The sequence below is a fragment of the Pinus tabuliformis genome, chromosome X (assembly GCF_031772625.1).
Source record: "Pinus tabuliformis cultivar Carrire ecotype Pingquan chromosome X, CPIR1, whole genome shotgun sequence".
NCBI lineage: Eukaryota > Viridiplantae > Streptophyta > Pinopsida > Pinales > Pinaceae > Pinus > Pinus tabuliformis.
The window spans coordinates 742194613-742214541 of NC_142308.1; the positions used below are offsets into that span (position 1 = coordinate 742194613).

Below are 19929 nucleotides of genomic sequence, written 5' to 3' on the forward strand. Positions count from 1 at the left end.
TGGGATAGGGGGGCACAGGGATGATTAGTATTTGGGTGTTAGGAGAGTTTCAAGGGGAGGCATCCTACCTCCTACAAGAGTTTTATGCCCTAGCCTTTTCAGCCCTAGGTAGTCTCCAATCGATATTATCGGATCATCGGTTGGTCCTTTGAGAGTGGTGGATGATGACACAATTGATCCCTCTCGTTCATATTCAAGCATTGATGTAGACATGTGACAGTGATGATCTCTTGTCTATTTTTCCTACTTTATTCTTTATCTACCCTTGGGAAATTAATATACATACTTAATTATTATAACTTTCATTGTGCTTACAATGTTTTCTTTGTAAGGTTGATCTCTTGTCTAGGTTTCCATCTTTAGTATTTATCTACCCTTAGGCAGTTTGTATGTGTACTTGGGTCTTATAGCTTTCGTTGTGCTTATAATGTTTGCTTTGTTTACATTGATTTAACATTTAGCTACTTTTTTAGTCAATAGGTCTTTTACCCTGTTCTTTACACATTGACCTACCTTGATCATTTCAAGGACATTAATTTCTCTCTCTTTCTTCCCTTCGATGAAGGTGTTCCATTTATTTTTGTTTCTGGATTCTTTGAATTTCAAGTGACATCTGAGATATGGTTCCTGGTGTATGAGTAGTGCAAGTATTTATTTAGTTGATAAATGGAGGTTGCATCATTCAAGCTTGGAGGATGTGTAACCCTAATGTTGATAGAGGAAATGTCATGTCCCCCTTTTTATCCTTCTTCATAGTGCAAGCAGGGTGGATTTCCAGGGCAGGGGATGGTCAGGTCAGTGGAGCAGGTTTATGTCATCATGGGTTCCGATGGAGTTTTGCTAAGATTTTATGGGATTTTATGGCATTCGATTGGCATATTCCATCATCTCCATAGTTTTCCTTTCATTCCATCGCATTCTAACAACTTTCAGAAATCAACATTATTATTGGGCATAACTTAATTAATTATGCTCGAGGTGGCATTCCAAGGAGATTAATTGGTGGAACACCTTAGTGTAATAGCATGTTGGAACTAGAAGGGGAAGATATACAGGATGGGATGGTTAGATATGATTTTTAGTGGAACGAGGAGACATGGTGGCCAATTTACCCTTTTCCCACATTCAAAGAATATTTTAATTGAAATAAAAGAGGGAAAAGAGCTCCATGATTAAAATAATAATAAAATAGAATGTTCTAGAGGAGTCCATTAAATCTATAAAAGAGGAGAAGGAGACCATTGGAGTACATCTTGTTTTTTATATTGTTTCTTGTATGTGAGGTTCAAAACCCAGTTCTCTACTCCAGCAGTAGCCCTGGGACGGAAACCCTTAGTTGATTCAGTGAGAGTGGGCATGCACCCATCTCTCCCCTTTGTGAATACATCCAAGTTTCACAGGTTGCAGTGTATTGTTTTTCAGTTCTATTTTGGAGGCCGATTTGTGGCATTATTGTAGATCTATCTGAGGCCAACTTTTTATCTTAGCGATATGAGTTGTATGTGCATGTAAAACCCTGGTTTAATAAAGATTATTATTTTTCTGTTCATGGTGTTATGATATTCAAGTGATTTCTTGTCTTAATTTTACATGGCAATCTTCTGCTAAATGCATGATTAGTTTTATGTGAAGTGTCTATTCCAATTTTTCTACATTTGGGACATTAAAGGAAATCATTTGATTATTTGGGAAATTACATTCTTATCTCTTGGATTTTGGCTAGTATATGTCAATCATGCATAGGGATGATATATAGTGATGATTTGCAATGCATTTAGTAATCAGTGGCATATATTCTCAGCATATTAACATTAATGCCAAACTTTTTGTAACATGCTAAGGCAATTCTGCCCTAGGGTTTTACTATAGAAACAATCCTTCCTTCCCAATTGCAGAAATAAAATTTTAAAACAATTTAATGTCTTTCCCAAACAATGTAATATATTTGGCAGAATATAATGATACACAGGTTCAACAATAATACATGGAGTTCAGTTATGGCGGCACACCTAAGCCTATGCCCCCTATCAGAGGGGGGATACACATGAATTTTCCACAAAAGGGAAATGTCCCTTTCTGTTTTTCCTCAAAAGGGGAATGTGAGGAAAAGTTATTGAATGGAAAGCAACTGAGTGTCTAGCTTGAGTGATCATGGCTCTCATAACATTGTCTGAAGCATCAATCTCTATTTCAAATCAATGATGTAAATTATGAAAAGTTTTTTTTTTTTGTTTTTAATTTTAAAATGAAACGAGATTTGTATTGTATCAAAAGGTTGTGTTGAAGCAGACATAAACACATACATATTTTCTTATAAAAAGTTCTGCAATTTGAAAAATTTGCAGACTTCTACTATATCCTCTACATGTTCTTCATTCCCATTATCACTACAATTGCAGGTTTTCTTAGAGGTAACTTGTTTAACAAAAATACCCAAGATACATAATATTCAAAAATCATAAAATATGTTAAGGATTTGCGTTTTCCTAAGTTTCCGACCCCTCAAGGTGTAAATCATGAAGAGTTAGAACTGATTTTGTACAAAGATTGTTCTTCATCGATTAAAATTTTTTTTTGTGTTGTTTTCCATCTTTCTACCTCCCTTTATCAATTGATTCATCGACCAAGAAATGTGGTTGAAACTTAACATAAATCTTTGAGTAAAATTTGTTAATCTAAAGGAACTCCTTAGCTCACGAATGTCTCAGTCCTTGTTTTTTTTTTTGGGGGGGGGGGGTGGGGAATGTATGGGAGTTTCCCACAAAAGGGAAATATTCCTCCTTGTGTTTCCCCAAAGGGGGATGTGGAGAAGTGTCTCCCATTGAGTTTCCCTGTCATGGAAACATGGGAAATGTGGGTGGTGCATTGTCGTGAACACTGGTAACTACTACTGGACCTTTCTACCGATAGTGCTCTGGAGTTGGATATCAAATACTATTTAATGATGCTGGATTTCTACTGTGATCAGTGAGTTGTTGCTCTAGTGATGAATGAATTTACTGTCATTATTGTCTTTTCTGTTAGCCTCACCCTATTAGTTTCATGTCTTGCATTAGTTTCAGAATTCCAGATTTCTGTGTGAGTTTCTGTCAATTAAAATAATCAAATATCAATTTGGGTTCATAACAGTTAATCTAGATTGGAACCATGTTAAGGTATTTCTTCATGTGTACTATAATATTTTGAACTTTTCCCAAAAATGGCTCTCAATGTTTTTCTTTGCTTTCTTCTCTTATGCTAGAAAACTGAATCTTAAATTAGGAGGAAACATCAATCATGATGGGATCTCTATATGTTGTTAAAACTTACACTTCCCATTCCCACGAAGGCTAGAAGGGTAGTTTTGATTGCAATCTGTGGTCACAATATACTCCCCAAAGAGAAGGGTACCAATCTGAGTTGCTAGTTCATCTAAAAACAATTGGAAAATCATTTTATAGAATTATTTCTGCATCCTTGGAAATGTATTGTTTTCTACTCCTTATTAAAGAAAATTGATTCTTAAATTTGAAGGAAACATCAATCATGATGGTATCTCTATACATCATTACAACCTACACTTCCCCTTCTCATGAAGGCTAGAAGAGTAGTTTTGACTGCAATCTGTGGTCACAATATACTCTTGAAAGAAAATGCACTTGATGCTAATTGAGTTGCTAGTTCATATAAAAACTATTGGCAACCTTTTTTATATAAATATTAATGTATCCTTGAAAGGGATAGTATATCTCGCAGACCAAAGATAATATGGCAATAAAAGAAAAAACAAAAATCATCTCCATTTTTCTCACAAAAAGTTGGGTCATCAAACATTGGAACTCTCTAATGGATGGGCCTCTCAAGGAGTCCATGGAACTTTTGACCAATCTATTTTTCATAGTTGTTTGGAAAGTGCAAATCCCAGAAAATGTGTCTTGAAACTTTTCTAATATCATGAAAGCCCATATATTAAAATTTATTTTTTAAGGTTTCTCGATATTTTGTTGTAGGGTATATTTCTTTGAAACAATGAGTACATAATTGTACTACGTCTTTTGTTGGGAAATTAAATTTAGGCATTTAATTGAAGATACTTATTGATCTTCCACTTATTCTCTTCCTTAAGTGATGCAAAGTAAAATGAACAAGAGAAGTTATATTTCTAGCAATATGTGCATCTGACCAATTTGTGGGAATTTGGAAACGTTTTGGTACCATATGTTGTGTCAAACACCATAACTAGTATGACATTAGTTTGACAGAGGAAACTTCATTTTGATGCTTCATGGAAATGGTTAGAACTTTTCTTGTTAAAGTCATAGTTAATCTGCCTCTCTTTTTGTCCTTGTATGTGTGCATTCCTTCGGATCATATGGATTTACTTAAACTTATAAGTTTCAATGCCATAGTATTTTTACTTATATTTTGAGCCTTATTCTATTAATGATTCCACATATTTGTTTCTTTTTCATGACTCTTGGATTCACGCTTTCTGCTTGTGCTTATGTCTGTTCAGATTGCTTAGCATTAAAAAGTTGCAATCTAATTTTACATTCAACATTATAGATGTGGTGTTTTTATGTTACAAGTGGCACTGAAACTAGTTTCTTTGCAGATTAGATGTTAAATGAGACCCAAGCTATAATGTTGCTCGCTAATAGTGGAAATCCCTTAAATGCTATCTTTATAAAACCTGCAAATTTTTCTCAACAAACCCCATGTGTTTCACCTATAAGCTCTCATTGAGCTCCATACAAAGTACTTATTTATCTCTTTAGACTTTTGGCGGGACTTCTAAGGTGGAGACTCCTCCCATACCCTTGGTAGGCATTCCAAACCATCACCAACCGATCCATAAGTTACAAGTTGGTAAGGCATCCTTGTTCTGCCAATTATGGTTTTATTTGCATTCCATCGGAATGATGAGGTTGTGTGACAAGAAAATTTTTATAATTTTATTTCTTATATTAGATGTTACTATGCCCCTAATTCCAAGCCTTTAGTAGCACATTTACTTCTTTACTGCAACTTACTCAGCCCAAAGCAATCCCACTTTACCAATCAACATTGAGCTTGCATTTGATGCACCAGTTTCCATAATGTAATCATATAATATTTCTACTCAATGGATTGCTGCCTCATACACTATTTTTATTCATAACACTAAAATCTAAGTAAACTAGAAATTTGTTAGTAAAGCATTCTCTTATATGCTCATCACTTCTAGTACAGAAATGAAGCATAGCAAAGAATTTCAATAACCAACTAAGACATTAATATCTGCAGAGCTTTTTATCGATCTATGCATTTAACCCTTCATCTTATTGATCTCCAAGCTCAAAGCAAGTTGAATCTGAATGGGAGAAAGATATACTTTTCAAGCTAGTAAGGCACATACTATACAACTTACTACAAGGTACATATTGATTCTCCAGTGCACCCCACGTAGTGTGAATGCCATGGATTTCTTGGGTGATTTTCCCTTTCCTTTGATGGGAAAAACACCACATACATCCTCACCCAAGTACTGAGATCATTGCATAACCTGGGAGGAATTGATGCACAAACTTGAGTTCCCCTTCAATTCTACGTTCTTACCTAACCTGTGAAAAAACTCTGAAGAGAAAGGGAGTGCCCCTGATAGCATGTTACCACTTAGATTAAGGTGGTACATGTGAGAAATATTACCTATAATGGAAGGAATCCTACCTGACAACCTGTTGTTCTCCAAATTCAAAGATCTTAGATTCAAAAGTTTGTCATAAGTCGTAGGTATTAAACCCGAGTAACCAAAACTAGCAAGCCTAAGCTCCTAAGCTTTCTGAGCTTTCCAAGTTCAATAGGCAATGGAGAAAACATTGGATTCTTATCTATTATGAAGTACTGGAGGCTCTGTAAACTTCCCAGTGAAGGAGGGAATCTGCCTGTAATCTTATTGTTGCTGAGAGCTATGAACTCCAAGTTTTTCAAGTTCACAAGAGTTGTAGGAATGTGGCCTGTGAGGGAATTAGAGCTCAAATCCAGCTTCTACAACATCCTCAAATTTCTAAGGGATTCCAGAATGGGTCCTCTAAGATTGTTGTAGCTTAAATCAAGCCCCAACAAGTTGCTTAAACTCCCCATTCCCTGAGGGATTTGTCCCTTGAAATAATTATAACTCAAATCTAAAATTAAATGCATGAGACTATTTAGCCTCCCCACATATGGTAGGATTCTCCCATGAAGATTTTTCTAAGAGTTTCAATACCTGCAATCCCCTCAAGCTACCAAAATCCCTAGGAATTTCACCAATTAGACCCTTGTTAGCACGCAGGCTCAACTGCTCCAAATTGGGGGCCAACTTACAAAAACCCAAAGGAATTGTGATGTTCTCATGCATGAAACATTGGAGCATAAAGAGTGCTTGCAAATATGAGAGCTTGAAAATTGAAATTGGAAACAAAGCATTTTTCTTGCATGAAGGATTAGGTTTGTACCCAAAATTAAGCCTGGAAACATGCAAGTATGGGGGTTTACGCAGTGCATTATATTAGATATCATTTTGGGATTCAACTGCGTTAAGTAAGTCATTTTCACGTATGACCATTTCCATGAGAGGTAGTCGTAACTGACTAATTTCTCATGATTTTTAAATAGTTCACTTAGCACTCAGTGCATCGGGTGATGCTCACAGGATTACGTTTGTACCCAAAATTAAGCCTGGAAACATGCAAGTATGGGGGTTTACGCAGTGCATTATATTAGATATCATTTTGGGATTCAACTGCGTTAAGTAAGTCATTTTCACGTATGACCATTTCCATGAGAGGTAGTCGTAACTGACTAATTTCTCATGATTTTTAAATAGTTCACTTAGCACTCAGTGCATCGGGTGATGCTCACAGGGGTGAAGAAGTGGGATTGAAACTAGTGAAATGAATCACATAGCATCAATCATCACTTCCGGGGCTTGCACCCGGTAGCCAGGACTTCCCAGGAGGTCACCCATCCCAAAACTCCTCTGGCTCAAGCGCGCTTAACTGTGGAGTTTTCCCCACAATCAAGCCCACTTAGCTTGCTACCCCATTTGCAAAACCTTAGCAAGTATTGTGCCTCATGAACCATTCAAGTAGAGATCCCTTGACTCTTTTTGAATTTAAGTATGGGGGTTTACGCAGTGCATTATATTAGATATCATTTTGGGATTCAACTGCGTTAAGTAAGTCATTTTCACGTATGACCATTTCCATGAGAGGTAGTCGTAACTGACTAATTTCTCATGATTTTTGAATAGTTCACTTAGCACTCATTGCATCGGGTGATGCTCACATGGGTGAAGAAGTGGGATTGAAACTAGTGAAATGAATCACATAGCATCAATCATCACTTCCGGGGCTTGCACCCAGTAGCCAGGACTTCCCTTTTTTTCACTCCAAGCCCTGCCATGTTCCGTTCACATAGGGATGTGGATAGGTTTTTTTCCATTTTCATCTGTAGATATAGATTCCATTACTTCAAATAGAGCTTTTGTTTCCTTAGGATTCATCTTGCCATTTGATGCCTATTAATTTTCCCAACCTCCATGATTTTTATGATGTGTTTCTCCATGAATTCTTACCAGTAACAACAAAAACATGCTCACAGTGTATTTAGAAGGATACATTGAATGTGCGAGAGAAAATAGATATACCAATCTGAGAAACAAATCTAGTGCCTATAATGTGTCGTGTGGATTGGGATGTTAGAAAGCGTTGGATAAATGTTTACATCTTGTGAGGAGGTGACAGAGAATCCCAATGATATTTGGAGGGAGACTTCAAAACTACTCAGTGTGTATCTTCCTGCGATGCAAGGGTTGTCTTTGGCAGTTGCAAGATCAATGATGCTTTAATCAAATAAATTAAAAAATCAAATATTTTATCATATCTTGTCATATTTTACCAACGTATCTACTATTGAATCTTTTATCATATCTTCTGCATATTTTTTGTATGCAATGAATCTTATGAGACTCCTGGTTTAAATTATAGTCATACTAAAAAATGCTAATTACAAAAATATTATACAACAAAGATTATTTGTGGGTTATCTTGCAAGTTGCAAATAACTTATTCATAGAGTCGCGGTTGGCCTTCTCATTGCTCTTAATTTATAGTGGGTCCATCTTTGAGCCACCACATGTCAATATTTTATGTTCTCCTCATGCTTTTATTTTCTTAAACAATATGTCTATATAGGATTTTTATTCAAGTATGCTTTAATAACTGCAAATGGAAAATATTTGTTGTTGTTGGTTTATCTAGTAAGCTGTATTTCTTTTAATGTTTTTTGTGAATTTTCAGAACAATGAGCATGAAGTTGTTGGAGAAGGAGATAGTCTCTCAAAAGGTACATGTAACACTAACAACATAATGAGGTTATCATGGGCATTGGTACATTCACAATGTCCTGCAGATGTTAAAAGAGGGATAACAATGTTGGAAGGTAGGTGATTATTCTTAGCTTAAAGTTCTCTAGGATGCAAAGTTGCAAAATGTTGCTACACTTTTCACTTAATGTTTTGCATCAATCTAATTTTCTTGAATCCAACTTGTAGGAAGCATTCTTATGTCTTTAGACTAGATCTAGACAAAGCCTTTTGATTCTCTTAAATTCTATGGAAGTCTACAGTTCCCTTATTTTATTTTATTTTTTCTTTATGAAGGCATGCATCATATATTACCTTATTGTGAAGAAAGATACATCAAGTGATACATGAGAGTAGAAATAAATACTCTAAGAAGTGGCTAAATAAGCATCCCCTCCTCATATATGCCAAGAGTGGTGGTCTGTCAACCTTCTGCACAATATCTAGAGAAATTCTAAGATGTTATCTTCATGAAAAACTATCCAATATATGGGGCTTAATCATAAATCGACTTAAGAGTCTATGTATCAAATTATACACTAATTCCCTCAAACATAGTCTATATTTGGATCAGTAGTTGTCCCATATTGCTAGAACTTTTAAAGCTTAGGAACAACACTAGATATTACATTAAAATAAATCAACTCCCTCTTTCAGTGGAAAATGAGAGGGGCATCATCTGATGGAAAAACATCATCAAAACATTGCAGCTCCCCCTGAATCCTTTCTTGAGGTGATCATTAGCCTCTTGACAATATGCACTTCATCTTTGAGATCATGTTGCAAGAAGGTGATGTAGGAAGTTTTTTTGAAGGTGAAACTATAAAACCTCCCTTAAATGTTGCATAGATACCTACTGTAGTCTACCAAAATAAGGAAAATAGGAGGTTGGAGTTTGATTTGAGCCAATATCTTTGATTTCATTTAAGACAACAACTACAATCTTCCTCGCTGAAAGGAGTGTCACTATACTTTTGTCTACTAGGCAACGATTATCTTGAGTGTTCTTCAAGAATTAAAGCTTTAAGTGAGATGCACCTCTACTATTTATTTTAACGACAATTGTTTTGTAGATTATTTATAAAAGTTATCCAAAGTTCACATTTGTCTTGTTCACAATTTCATTTGTCAACAAGACTCTAATATTGTTGCTAATTCACCGGGGCTATAATATATTTCTACTGGACTATAATGATATCATACATAATGTTGGGCTAACAAAGAAACCATAAATGATGTTGAGCTATATATGCTAAGTTGTCATACATAGGGATGATGCCACATATAACTGTCAAGGTAACTGTCACCTATGCGTTGATGTTCCATTTGACGCCATATGAAACTAGACAACATTTTAAATTACACCACTGCTGCCAGTGGCTTTCTACAATCCATTGTTTTTGCTAACACAACCACTTTAAATATCCATTGCACCCACTTTTTATGTTTCTCTTGATGTCTCTCTTCATTTGTTCCACTTCTACCCAATCATATCCATTGTCTACTGCATCAAAAATTTTATCTCAATGAGAGAGCCCTATCATTTCTGTGATTCTTCTGTTCAAGAGGCAAGCCTTAGTAGCATGAAAATTGTCACAAATTTTTCCTTTATAGCTGAAGGAAGAAATCCTTATTGAGAATTCCTTGTTGCTAATAGAGTGCCTGAAGGAGAGGCTTTCTTTAATATCTCCTACCGGTGATGATAGTTATCTGCTTCATCATATTAATGTCTTTACCAAGATATCATCAAGATAAGATACACAAAATTCTTGACAGGACTTCCACACAACACATTACTTGTATCACAGGAAACATTTCTCTACATAGCATATGCCTCCAAGCTTAGCTAGTAGCACAACATTAAGAAAATCCTAGCTTAGACACTAAACCAATTTCGGAAACAAGCTTGAGCTCACTAAACTCCAAATGACAAAACCTTACTGGTATCATTCTAAAAGGCACAAAGCATACTAATGCACACATAATTTCAACACACATACACACACACACACATATCTATCTATCTATCTATCTATATATATATATATATATATATATATATATATATATATATAGATATCTAATTTGAAGTTTTCATACCATCGCCTTGCTGTATCTTCGACAACTGAAATGGACGCAGATCTATAGGAGCAAAGTGATGGAAAATAATGTTGATTCATTGTATTTAAGCTGACAAATTCAATGAACCATATTATTGCTGCTCATTATCTTGACTAGATTCTAAACTTTTTTTAGATCAGCAACTGAGTTAGGGGATATTCCTTGATTCAACGATCTTCGGGGATTAGGAATCATATAAATTTCCTCTATAAAATAAGCTATGTGATTGAGATTCCAAAAGGTTTATCATGATACTACCATAAAAAATGCAAGCTTCATATCTAAGAGACTTGCTCAGAATTTATTCCAAAACAAGGATGAAAATTTTCAGGATTATATTTCATCACATTTCTATAAGCTAGATCATATCATAGAAGTGTACCAAAACTCTTCATCGTGAAAAAATAGAACATGCTTAAAGATCATTCAACCATGTTGTGTGATTAGCTTGGAAGATACAATTACCATCATACAATCTCCAACTCATCACACTGTTCGAGTGTTGAATATTACCATTGCAATTTCATAGCATAAATTAGAAAATTTATATACAATATGCTCATACTAAGATGTTCCATTTTTTCTTCCAATCAAGTAGTTCTTTGCTTAAGAAGGATGAATATTTTGTCCCTTCACTTTACTCAACTCAATCAGCAATAGAGAGAAGTAACTAGACCCCTATTTCTGGAAATTTTACAATCAGAAACTCAGTCCTCCAACTCAGATATATTTGGTCTCCTCTTTGACATAAGCTTGGTCTTCCTATGCTCAGAGTTGTGATTTTTCTACCAGCAAGGAATAAAGGACTTGGATCTATACGAAAATGGTTTAGATTTGGCTCTCGACCACAAAAAAATACTCATCTTTCAAAGTAACCCGTGAGACAAAGAAAATCATCGTTCTGTGTCCCTGAATCTGCTCATATGCACAAAGATGAGTTATGAAATAGAGAGACATAGTCAATGTGTAAAGGAAATAAAATCCTAGGCTGGACGTTGGTCCAAATAGGGGTCTGAGTTTGCAATGTATAATAATCATAAACCCTTGATTGATTCATGCCTTGACTTTTCTTTACAGGTCAAAGGTAATTTCAGACAGAGGTTGTTAGATCTTCTTTTTGATACACCTTTAGTGATTGCTTCTTATACTCTTGCTTGGGCTTGACCTCACCTAGGCTCTAATACCATGTTCATTTTTAGTTGACATGTTATTTTTGTAGCTCGGTTACTTTAGTGAGTCAATTAGCCCAATTCACCATTTTATTTCAATCACATAAGCGATTATTATGATGACAGTAACTGAGGAAAGAACATAAAATATAATCACAAAGGACAAGCCAAGACAAGAGAACACAAACTTGGCTCAAGCCAAGGAAAAACCCTAAGATGGGGAAAACCCTTTATCAAATCTTCTTATTATTAAAATAAAATGTTCAACAGAGAGAGAGAGTGTACAATGATTTAGAGTCAAAATGACTTTCCAATATAAATATTCGATAACACTGCTCGAAGACCCAATATTTTGTGGTTAGGGAAACATAAGAAGGTGGATCTGATTAGGGAAATTGATGATCATTGTAGTCAAGGATCAAAATTCATTCTTCCAACTGCAACCTTCCTTATTCTTCATGACGTTTTCCTTTGTTGGCTCTAGAAGCTGGGCAAGGACCATATGAAAGTCATTGTTGATTTTATCTCAGTGAATCTTGGATAGGGATTCAGTGTCATGCTGCTTCAGTCCTTCTGTAGAACTTGAAGGCCTTCAAACAATGTGGCTAAAAATCTAAACAAGGTCACTATACTTCATTGCGGTTCTGGCCTCCTTAAAGGTATCCAAATCACCTCCAACAACTACCACATTACTAGAATGGTATGTTAGTGGTTGCTACAACAACTCAGCCTCCTAAGCAGGGGATTCTACCTGTGGCCCAACTATAGGAGGGTCCCACAGCTGCACCCTTCATGCTAAGAGAGAAACCCATGCAAAACAAGTCATAACCCATCCATAAACATGCCCTAAACCACAACACAATTCTGCTCTCAAACTCGAACTTGTTGAGACCATAACCCTAACCAAAGAAGTTGTCCTTAAGCCTCATTGCCTCAAAGATATCCTTTTCCACTAGTGCCTATGAGATAGGAGTACATCTCTATTTATATAAGATGGAGAGGGGTGAAGAGACACATCGATCAGGCTTGATGAACTGACATAGAGATAAGGTTGACCTTGATAATTTTTAGGTGAGAGAATAAATTCAAAAACCCACTTCTACTTGTCCAAATTCGATTTTCTTTAGGTTGATCTTGGTCCTCTCGAAAAGAAGAATTTAATGACATAATTAACTTCCCCAAAGGATTTGTTCAAAGTGGAATTTGGCCCTAGTTTCCAATTTCAACATATGCAGAAGAGAAGACTACACTAGACGAAGGGATATGATGGCACCATGTACCTTGATCATGTGAAAAAACCTTAGATCTCGACCACCTTCATAATCATGCCTTGAATCACTGTTCAGACTAGGTATCAGCCTAGTTGTTTCTCCCAACCAGTGTCTTGATCTGTAAAGGCTGATTTTGAGGCGTCTCTAGGTCTCATCCTAGACTCATAATCATATAGAGTTCCACAGCATCAATATAGTAGATCTTCACATCCTTTCTAGGTCTCAGCCTAGACTTCTCAGGCAAGAGTAGCATAGCTTTGTATCTCTTCTAGGACTCATCCTAGAAGGACTCAATAGTGGAGATATATTGGGGCTTCACTGCTGCTTTCTTCATCAAGTCATGAAAGTGGTGATACTTAATGCCAATATGATTTATCTTGTGATAGAGCACTAGATTCTCATATAGCTTCTCAAAACAAACCAATGAGAAATTGCTTCATCAGTCCTTGCACATGCTACCATACACCCTACCTTAGTAGAACTAGGTGCCACAAAACACTGATTCTTCTCATCATAGGAGAGCCAAAACTAACCATTAGTTGTGCTTTTTCTATCATCAGTACTTCTAAGTTAATTAGAGAATCCTTGCAACCCAATTGGCTGCCTGCACATGATGATCATAGGCCTATAATAGAATCTTGATATCATTCTTCCCTGGCCCAATGGAAACTTTAGACTTCCAATTCCAAATATGGAATTAACCCAATATTCTTCTTATCTAGTTCAACAACCAACTTTTTCACTGGGGAGTCAAACACATAGAGAAGTAGGTTCCCAAGTTCATCCATCACAACCTTGACATGGAGGTTGGAATTAATTTTACTCAGCCTTGATAGGTATGCATCATGGAACTAGGGTTTCCAAAAACAATTTACCCTAGGGATTAACCCATAAGCCCTAACGCTAATCCTTAGGGATTACTAATTAGCTAGGGTTTTATATCCAAACCCTAGATCCATACAAACCCTAGAATCATAGTCCTAAGATTGTATCCATAAACCCTAGATTTTTCTTATTCTAACACACTTAGGGTTTATAAACCCTAAATTACAAACCCTAGATATTAAACCTAGGTATTCAATTTTTATTACCCAAAATGCCAAGGCTTTTCCAAGACATACAATCTTTAAACCCTAAATCCCTGTAAGAAAAATATACATTATACAAAAAAATCAATATTGCTACTTTATCACGTGAAGTACTTTTATCAAAAGTTCCAATTAATGTATTTTAATCAGGAGTTCCAATTAGCTACAATAATTCTAGTTTTGGTGAAGTGGTAAATCACATGGGTCAAGGAGGCTTATCTTGTTTAGTTTCCTTGATTATAAATCTTACTTTTTCCTTCTATTTTTTAATTTTTTATGGCTGAAAAGAGTGTTTTTGGAAATGGCTTCATTATAGTATATACTTTCTATTTTCTCCCAAAATTAAAGTGCATAGGCTTGGAAAGTCTTTGTTGGGAGACTTGTTGATTTTTGGTGTCTATGATTAGAATTCAAAGATGGAGAAAAATTAAAATAATTAAATTAAAATGGTCATGTCATCCCAACACAAGGATATGTGCCCCTTGGGCACATCTAGACCACTATAAATACAATCTTGGCCTCTTGCAATTGGATATGAATTCAAATCACTAAAATACACTTGTTTTCTGTTCACTTGTGCAAAGGAGGAGAAGGATAAGTAGACCAAAGTCTTTTGATGTTTGAGCAAAATTAACCACTATTAGACCAAAATTCTGAGGTTGTTTGACTGAAGTTTTGAGGTCAATTTGACCAAATTTTCTGAGTCTTTGACCGAGTCTGTAATGGTCAGTTTGACTGCATTTCTAAGGCAGTTGACCATGCTTTGTGATGGGAAGTTTGACCAAGTCATTGTGTTAACCATGTTTGACCTGTGGGATTATCTATTTTATATTTGACTTAATTTGACTTATGAATATCAGATTGTACTTTGTTGAACTGAAGAATTTCTCTTAGAAAATATTGTTGGGTTTTCTTCCGAGGTTGGGTTTCCTAGGTGAAAATATTTTGTCTACTTGTGTGCATGGTTGTCTCTTTATGATCCTACTGTCATTATTGCACTAATATTGATATTTTCTATGTATAGTTGCTTAATTATGTATGTGACATAAGTAAACTTGATTAAAGAAATCATTGGAAGTAATTATCAAATGAAGATCAGAATTCACCTAAGAAAATCGACAAGACCCATTTAGTTTATGTATCCTATTTTTAGCAAAGAGATAGAGTGCATGACTTGGTGTAGATTTATACTTGCTTTATTTTGAATTATGATCCTTTTATTGCCTCTTTCTCCCTTATTGAGAGGAGACATCATTAGCATATTCCACTTTCTACTTTTATTGATAGTTGCAATATTTTTGTATATTCCTATGCCTATTTTGTAAATGTTGGAAGAGTATAGTGAAGAGAGATAAGATGTTATTCACTAGTGATTTTGCTTGAATTATAGTCACTTAATACTCTTTGTTTTATTGGAATGATTGTGAGAGTGTAGAGTAGAGGTAGAGGTTTCTTGCATTGTGTTCACATGATTTTATCCCTAAACACTAAGGGCCAAGGCTCTTCAGAAGTGGTGGAACACCTTTGGGAGCTCTTGTAGGTGAAATTGGTATCCCCTCCACAAACCTTGTACCTACTACTTTGGAATTAAAGGGGTAACATCTATTCAGAAACTATATCTCGTTGGTTTATGGTGTCTTTTGTATTACTTTGATTTCTTGAATTGATTGATAGAAGGAAGTACTCCCCTGTAGTTATTTTTTTACTCTCTATATCCCACAAGCTTCAAGGCATTTAGGTCACTACTCATAATTTTGTTATTTACACGTTTTTCTTACTTTTATGCATGCAGATTTGTCCCTTTAGGAGAATATTTTTGTGTTTTGACAGCAGACTTACACATTTCCCAAGGCTGACATAAATATTTAGATGTAGATTTGAAATTTAGTTTGTTGTTTAGTGTTTTTAAGTGCAGATTCTAGGTCTTTTATTTTGAACCAAAAGAAATAGGATAGGCATGGTATTCCAATGACTGCACTATAATCCACCATCAGCTCTCATTCCTTCCACAGAAGTTTTATGAATGAGATCTTGACCTGGGAGAGAAAAAATCTGAGTGAATTATGACAAGATTTTATTATAGTTTGGCAGTGTGTTGTGGTATTTATAATTCACTCTTCACTCATGAACTGCATAGGGATTCCCCCCACTAACTAGCAAGCACTAACTAAAAGTGTAGGGAGATTGTACGAGGTGATAATGTACATTCTCGGGATACCATGTAGACCTTTTAGTTTCAAGTCTACACATGGGGGCTTAGGCTCTATTTCTATGTGAAATGCATATCAATAAATCATGAAAGCATATCTATTTCACTATTAACTTGAGCATAAGGAGGGGGATTCACTGGTATTAGTATTTGTGGCTCTACCCAATTAATCACTTGTCACAAGTTCATAAGCAAGTAAGAAGAATTACAAAAACCTTTATCAGTATTAATTTCTCTTCCCAGTTAATCAATTGTCACAAGTACAAAAGCAAGTAGGAAGAATTACAAAACCCCTCCATCAACCACCTCTCCTCTCTATTTTTTTTAGGTCATACTCCAATGGTGGAATTTTGAGGTGAACAAGAGGATCTATACTTCATAGCCTCACTTGGAAAAGCCTCTTTTGGGTTTTATGTAAAATGAAATACCCATGCCTCAAAGTGGAAATCATTAATAAGATAACATATATGACATCAAAAATATGCATAGACAAAATTTGAATATCTTTGTCCATTTTTTATTTTAGAAAATTCCATTCTCTACCATTTATAAAAGGATAACTTGATAAGAGATTCACTCAAAAAGGACACTACAGTAAGTAAATCATTAACTTACTATTTTATATCTTTTTCATTGAATATCACTTTAGTCTCATCCAATGAACTATATGTAAAGACAATGAGCTAATCCTTGGCTTACAGCATGTAGTTTAGTATTTTCCATTACAATACATCTGAAGAAACTTCAACTACGTTGAAACTAGGTGCCTGACTCCCTAAATATTGTAGATTAACACCTTTCAAAACAATTTATAATCTTAAACTACAAAGTGGCTTTAGTTTCATGACCATAGCTATGTGTAACTGATTGTTGGCTTTTTTCACAATCATTCCAATGTGCCTAAGATCTCTTTCTAAAATTGTCTTCCTAAATCACCTTTCGGATGAACATCGAAGTCAAAGTAGCATTTCCCACCAACCATAGATTCATTTACATAGAATGTAATCTCTTCAGTTTTACATATAGGTCTCCATAAAGTTGATTTCCGGGTAAGTTTTGGATATGGATTATCTGAGGACTTAATAATATTACTTTACTTGATGTGAGAATTTTTTTCAAGGCAGTAAAGAGCTTATTTCTTTCTTATTCACCTTTCAACAAGGATGAAACCTTGCCAAAATGTGTAGAAACTTATTGTGAAGATGATACTAAATATGGTGATGAAACAACCTTCTTTTCTAGCTGAATAACTACCACTTTATTCTCAGCATCAATTCTTTGTTGCTCAAAAATTTGAACCTTATCTATTAAATCACATACCCCATCTCGTGTAATTGCCTCAATCTCGATAGTTTTCTTTAACACAATTTCTAGTGCCTTCTTATCAACTTGTAGAAGAGACATTTCCTCCATTTTTTCCCTCATAATAAAACAAAATGTTTCCACTTTTGCATTTTCCCTTGATTCTTGAGATTTCCAATACTCTTTAGATGTAGAAAAATCAGACAAGTGTCTCAAGAGCACTGAATTTGTTAGAGACCCAAACTTTCTTTGCATGTATTTGATTGGCACACTTTTATATTGTGTCAATCTCCTATTTTTATGACCAATTTCTTGTTTCAGAGACCGATTAAAACCGATTCCTTTCCAAAAAACTCCATCCCTTTGTGAGATATATCTATCAAGCCCTAGTTGTCAACTACTGAAGTAATATCCATTATCCTCTCTTATGGAAACTTCATCTTGGATTATGCCAAAGTTATTTCCTATTGAAGAATTTTCTCCCGATTGACAATTAGATCTTTGTCCCTCGGTAGTTTAGAACCATTTTCATCCCATTTGTATCTTTCATCACTTGAGAGATGGCCTAAATATTCTTCACTGTGTTTAGATTCTTGAAGTCTCATTTCTAGACATTCAAGCTCTAACTGCATAGCCTAAAGATTTTTCTCATTTAATGCAATACTAAAGTGAAGCTCCATAACCTATCCTGAATTAAATCCAAATTAATTTCAAACTTCTTTCTAAGAATGTTAAGGTTATCCATTGATAATCCACATTTTCCAATCTTGACATCCATCTCTTCAAATAGTTTTTGCACCTGATGTTCATATTTTTACAAGGATTTAAGATTCTCTCCAACCCATGCATGCAATTTAGGAAAAAGTGCATCAAAATTCCCTATATTTGTTGCAGAAACTACCACTATGATTTCTTCCCTTGAGTTCCCCACATATGTGCCTGACTCATTTTCAAATTTCAATGACTGGAGTTCACCAGATTGGTTTATTGCAAAACAAGAATCAACATTATTTGATGAGTCCTTACGTATGTTTAATGCATCTATTTGTTGAAAAACTTTCTCATTCCCCTTTACCATATCCTCATTACTGTCTATCAGGTTCTTTAGCTTGGACTTGTGATCTTCTATCTCCCTGGAGAAAAGTATCCTCTATTGTGTGGAATTTTATAATTCTTGACTAGTTTTATGTAATATTTTCCTCATCTTATCATTATCATTTGAAATTTCCTCATACATTACTAGTATTTTCTCATGTTCACTGCCATTTCCATCATATTCAATTGGAGTTCATCCGCCTATTTTGTCAAAAAGCTAAAGATTCTATTAGAGTCTAAATTTTCATCCATGTTTTTTCCAAAGTCAGATTGCTCTTGAACACCCACTGCAGCTCCCTTGTGGGTAAAAAATATACCATGTTGAATTTAAGAAATCTTAATGACCTTTCATTCTCCTTGTTGCTTCATTTCTTCAAGACCTTCAGTTTCTTTTGTGATAGAAGAACAAAGGGGGATCCCCGATACAATATGAAGACTTCTGGAAATGTTATGACATCTATCTCCTTTCAAAAGATCTATATTCTCGGCATGCTTCAAAGAATCTATATTTGTTGCCTTATGCCACAACTTTACTAATCGATTTCTCTCAAATACAGGTTTCTCATACATCTTAACTAATTTTCCATTCTCATGAGACATCCTCCTGAGCTCTATTTGAAGATTTTGAATCTCGTCAATCATTTCCTATTGCCACAGTTCTAATTTATGCTCTGGATGCTCTAACTTAACATCAGAGGAGGAAAGCACAAATTATGTTTGTGACATATTCCCATTATTTGATGCTCCTGGTGTTCCCCTTGTCTCCTCTTGATGTCCATTATATTTCATGCCAAATTTCGAATGTATTTTACCATCTTCCAACTCTATCCTTAGTGTATTGGAAGCCTTTTTAGGCACAATCCCCATTTCTAGTTGTCCAGTCTCGTTTCTCAATTATTGAGATTCTATAATGCCCCTTATAGTTGCATTTAATTCAATGGAAGCCTTATTTTGTATAATGTCTTGCCATAGTTTCCTAATTCCATCCTTTTCTTGCATTGCCTTCTCATACATGTTAATTAATCTTTCATTCTCTTCACTAATCTCCCTTGATTTAATTTGACACTCCTCAATCTCCATCCTTATATGGATCACCTCTGGTTCTACTTTTCCATCCCCGTTGATACTAGTATCTTCCTGCAATAATTTAGTTTCAACATTGTCTTGAATTTCTTCGTCATGCCTTTGAATGAAGGTTTCACAACCTACTCCATTTACCCTTGTTCCATCTTCCATGTTGTTATCGGGAAATCTAGTGTCTATGCAGAGCTGCTAGTCCCACTAAGGCTGGTAGCTACCTTAGAACCAA

General features: G+C 35.2%; 1 pseudogene; it reads right to left on the minus strand.

Annotated features, from left to right (window-relative positions):
• Window positions 1-5356: 5356 nt before the first annotated feature.
• LOC149142041 (uncharacterized) lies at window positions 5357-17636 on the minus strand (annotated as a pseudogene).
• Between the last annotated feature and the right edge of the window lie 2293 nt (window positions 17637-19929).